The sequence below is a fragment of the Phragmites australis genome, chromosome 9 (assembly GCF_958298935.1).
Source record: "Phragmites australis chromosome 9, lpPhrAust1.1, whole genome shotgun sequence".
Taxonomy (NCBI): Eukaryota; Viridiplantae; Streptophyta; class Magnoliopsida; order Poales; family Poaceae; genus Phragmites; species Phragmites australis.
The window spans coordinates 25,360,206-25,365,273 of record NC_084929.1 but is presented as its reverse complement, the minus strand read 5'-3'; the positions used below and the strand labels follow the sequence as shown (position 1 = coordinate 25,365,273).

The window sequence follows — 5,068 nt, the reverse complement described above, 5'->3', positions numbered from 1 at the left end:
CACAACTTAGTTTTAAAGGAATTGCATTTCGATTTGTCGTCTGCAACGAACCTCATCTGGGGCTTGGAAAGAGAGGCCCCAAGCAATGGGTTGGTCCTTGTATGAATTTGCCCGGGGTGTAAGGAATTAAGGGCTGCAATTATGTGTTTCAGTTTTGTAGTTAGTCGGTACAAGTATTTCCATTTTGCAAATCAGGTAACAAGATAGAATTTGTTGCAATGAAAAGAACGGATTTGATTCAGTTAAGGATAACACTGTTCACAACTCAGTAAATTTCATCAAATGCCTGTTTTCTTGTCTGACGGTGAAGATACCGGCTGTGACAGAAAGGTTAATGAAAACGTACTTAAGCCAATGTGGGCATTACAGGCACAATGAATACATTATAGCACAAATTTTAAACACTAAACAACAGTTCCATCCTTCCCCAACTAGTATTACTACCAATAATACTATTTTATTTATTTATATATATTTTATCCATTTTTTTAAGCTCCTGTTGGGTTTCATCTCTGTCTTACCCAACTTGCTTGGTCTACCCAGCGGAGAACAAGCTATCAGTGACCATGCTTCGTCCGGTTTCCCTTCCTGCATAATATAATTTCAGATGCAAATTGTCAGATGGAAGTGTACCTTTTGATCTGAAAAAATTGCAATGGAATTACTGATGCATATTTTCAGCATAACTCCAGAAGGTGTTGTTCTGCATCTCATTGATTACAAGTACCATTTTATAAGAAAGATGCCATTCTCAATGGATGATGAAACAGAAAAATAAAACTTCCTAATTATATCACCACATACCTGCTGATCTGCAGAAAAAGCCTTTGATCAAGGGATCTGTTTTATCGGGATACAAGCTACTTTATCCCATTCTGGTCCATCCTTGAGTTGCAGTTGGCTCATCAAAGTTGGTTTGCAACCAATCAGCCGAAGACCCTTCAGTGAAGATGGGAAGCCACTAGGCAGTGACTCTAAGTCAGCGCAGTACATTATGCTCAGTTTTGTCAGAGACCCAATGCTGTTGAAGCTGGTAGGGAAAGATTCTACAGTAATCTTGGGGCAATTATCAATAAACATGCTTTCCAGTGCCACAAAACTTGGCAGCGAATGCAGAGAAGAAAATTCAGAGCATTGCTGAATGCGTAGCTCATGAAATTTTGTTAAGCAACTTGGACTCTCAATATGTGGAAGAGATGTGATGTTGCTGCAGTTTGATATCACCAGCGAGGTAAGTGCTTGTAAACCCTGCAAACAAGTGCCCAGCTCCTCATCATTAATGTTGGAATGAAATATTTGCAGGCTCTTCAAGGAAGGAAGTGTCTGAAGCTCTTCAAACTTTACATCTTGGCAGTTCCTTAGTGTCAAAGTAGCGATTGCTTCCACTTGTTGCTGGTGCAGGAAGCCATCTGTAAGGATCTTGGCAGAATATGTATCTAACGCAAACTTGTAGGCTTTTGATGATGAGGATGGTAGCTTAAGATGTGAAACAAACCCTGCATTTTTTACCACGACCTTCCGCACAGATCGAGGGAGAGGAGGCACTTCAATCAACTTAGGGAAGTACAAAATCTTCAACTTACAGAGTTTAGGTAACAAGCCAATGTTCTTTGCTTCTTGGGTCCACTCATCCCATTCTGGCATATGATCGAATTCAAGTTCCTCCAAACATGGAAATGCACTTGGATTGGTTCCATAAAACTCACGGCTAATTTGTTTCACTGAACACATCTCTTTCAGATGCAAAACCTTGAGGCAAGGAAGCTGCCCGAGTGGAGGCAGAACATCCCACTTTCTACAGTTGATCAAATACAGGTATTTAAAGTAGAAGTTACTCTCTTTCAAGCATACGTTCAACCAGTTTGGTGATCTGTTACCATGATATCTTCTAATTTGAAGCTTCTTAACATGGTGGTGTGGTTCAAGACCATCCAAGACTTTGGCGTCAACAGACAGCACATTCTTACCAGTTGAATTCCATTCCAATTCCAGCACCTTAACATTCCCCTTCTTGTTTAGTCCGGCTTGACATGCTTCTTGTCGACTTGTTACAACATCAAGGTTGTCAATATGGAGCTATTTGCGAAGACCATTCATACCATTCAAGTCTCCTAAAGTATGTCCCTTCTCATTTTTAACATGGAACTTAATTGATCCCTGAAGGTAAACTAGTTTGCCAATACCGGCGATTTTCGTTGTATCCGTATCCAAATGCCGCAGACATTTCAAGTTTATGATATCTTCCGGAACCTCAAGGCCAGACCCCTTAGGACTACTTAAGGTTTGAAGATGATAGAGCTTTGTCGCTGTTTGTGGAAGCCTGATGATTGATTTGCAAAGGGCCAGGTATCTGAGATGTTTAAGATGCCCAATTTTCTCTGATAGATGAGCGATATTGCAGCCTTCCATACCAAGGACACGAAGGCCTTTCATCTCTCTGAAAAGCTCACTTGGAAATTCATTCAAGGAGGATGAAGAGTTGTTGAGAATCAGCAATGTGCGCGACCTTTTGAGCTCACATCAGCTCTTGAGCTGCACCATGGCATCTCTTGACACAGATAAGTGCCGAATTGTCTTCGGGATCTCCTTCTTGATGTCTTGAACTCTCATGCAATCAAACCGAGAAACCTTCTCCAAATCATGCATCAGGTCGTGAATGTAATAGTACCTCCGACGCCCCACCTTTTGCTTGTGGAAGAATGACCTGTCCACAAGCTGATCAAAGTACTCGCTTCCCACATCCTCCAATTGGGTCTCCCCACTAGCTGCCTGGATGAAATCGAGGGCCATCCAAATCTTCACCAGCTTATCGCGCTTGAACCTCCAGTTCTTATGAAACAAGCTACAGATCGCAAAGCATGGCTGCAGGTGCTCTGGTAAATTCTGGTAACACAGCTCTAGCGTCGAGGAAACATTATCAAAGCTATCCATCTCAAGCATCTTCCTCCATTGGGTGACGCTGCGGCTGCTTTCCAGCATCTGTCCAACGGCCTTCGCCGCCATTGGTGACCCCTTGAGCTTTTCGACAATTTTCCTCCCGATGTCCCGCAGTGTGGGAGGCTGCTTATCAATGTCTTCCTCCGCCGAAAGCGCACCTACTGAACAGCGACCGGATGTCATCGGCCGGCAAGTCATCCAACCAGACCAGCTTGCTTGCACGCAGCAATCTCGCGACAATCCTTTGCCGGCTTGTCACAACAATTTTCCTTCCCGTCGTCTTCCCATAGCTGAGGGGTGCCAGGACCTTGGTCCACATCTCTCCGTAGACATTGTCTTGCGTATCCTCCCTGTTCCAGACGTCGTCGATCACCAGGAGGAAATTGCGCGAGGAGACATTCTCCTCGAGTGTCCTCTGTAGACGGTCGAAGCTCGTAGTGCCCGGCGGCACGACGATGCCGGCGACGGGGATGGACACGGATTGAGCTTCGCTGTCGGACGGGCTGACTAGCCAGGACAACATCTCCCGCAGCTCCTTGTCGCGCCCGAATACCACCTGGTCGTGGTGGCGCACCGAGCCCGTGGCTCGGCCGTGTGGGCGGTGGTGGCCGCTCAGCTCGCCCGACCCCGACGCGTTGGTCTCGGCCGCCGCCATCAGCGTTTTAGAGCCAGCGTGGACTTCTTCCAACTTCTTGACGACGTCCTTGAGCTTGTTGACGCGCTCGTCGGCGCCGAAGATCTGCTTGCCGACCCTGACGACGACGAAGTCAGGCTGGGGGACAGAGTCGTCCAAGTCGTCGAGTACGTCGTCGGCCTCGAAGACGGCGTCCTTGAGCTGCTGCAGCCACGCGCGGAGGTCCCCGCTGCTGCCAGGGGAGCTCTGCCGCTCGACCTTGCGCGCCACGGTTTGGAGCTGGACCAGCTTGTTTCCCAATGCCACACAATCCTGTGAATAAACTTAGCTTATATTAAGATGGCCAAGCGGCTAAAAATCAGACTCTTTACCAGAGTTCAAAATGTATGTGATGGCTGATGGCACATTGGCACAGCATAAGCGGCCAGCCCAAAAGTATTCCAACTGAAGTAGATAGATAGATAGACGCCTTCAACTTTCGTTGCATGTCAACTGATAGTTCATCTGGATTGCTATCAACTCTTTCATCTGACTGCATGTGGAGTGCTACTTTTCTTTAGAAATGGAATGTACAAGATATCATTTTGAAGTACTTCAGAAAACGCATTCGTTGTCAGTGTGAGAAGAGGTGTATCCTACCAAATTTTAGTTGTCTTAAAAGAATCATGTTTAATAATCAAGTTGCATGAAGTGCAGTGTTCCAAATAGCGTTCTACAATTTTGAGATCTTAAAATGATCGCAACACATAAAAGGCTGTGAGCATATCTATGGCCATGAGATAGGCCGTTGTCGATGCTATAGCTAATAGCTTCTAGCTATAAGAACCGATTCCATGCCACGTATTAAGTAGTTGTTTTTTTTTTCTTTGTCACCTTATTGATGTGAATTCATGTTTGAATATGATGTTATTTACACATAGTTCTAAAAATTAGCTCTAGTTAATTAAAACAATGATGCTATACGAGATGTAGTTGGCTACTGAATATATGTGAGTACAAAGCCTATGATTTCCATGGATATGCATATCTATCAAAGTTGTATTGGGTAATGTTCGACGATCATTTGTTCATACTTAGTAAATAATGTTTTATTGAAAATTTTAGATTATGATATTAATGTATTCAATTTCTAAGATTAAGATTATCATATTATCTTTGGGTAGCTTTTATCACTACACCAAAACACCTCATCAGTGCCCGTTCAAAATCGCCATCAATGACGGGTTTTGAACCGACACTGATTACTCGGCACTGATAGTCACTGACTATCAGTGCCAGGTATGGAACCGGCATTGAAAATCACTATCAGTGACTAGCACTGATAGTCGGTCTCGATTCAATATTTTTCGGGCAAAAGAAGTTTCAAAAAAAAAAATTCGCGATCAGAGGCACCCAACCGCGTCCAATATTCGCAAAGTCACGTGATATTCGTTCGCATGCGGCAACCAAGACTCGAACTCAAGACCTCACAGCCTGTGCGCACGCATGACCCCTCTA

At 44.4% G+C, this 5,068-nt stretch overlaps 1 pseudogene; it reads right to left on the bottom strand.

The window, feature by feature from the left end:
* Nucleotides 1–452: 452 nt before the first annotated feature.
* On the bottom strand, nucleotides 453–4,109 carry LOC133928092 (putative disease resistance RPP13-like protein 1; annotated as a pseudogene).
* Between the last annotated feature and the right edge of the window lie 959 nt (nucleotides 4,110–5,068).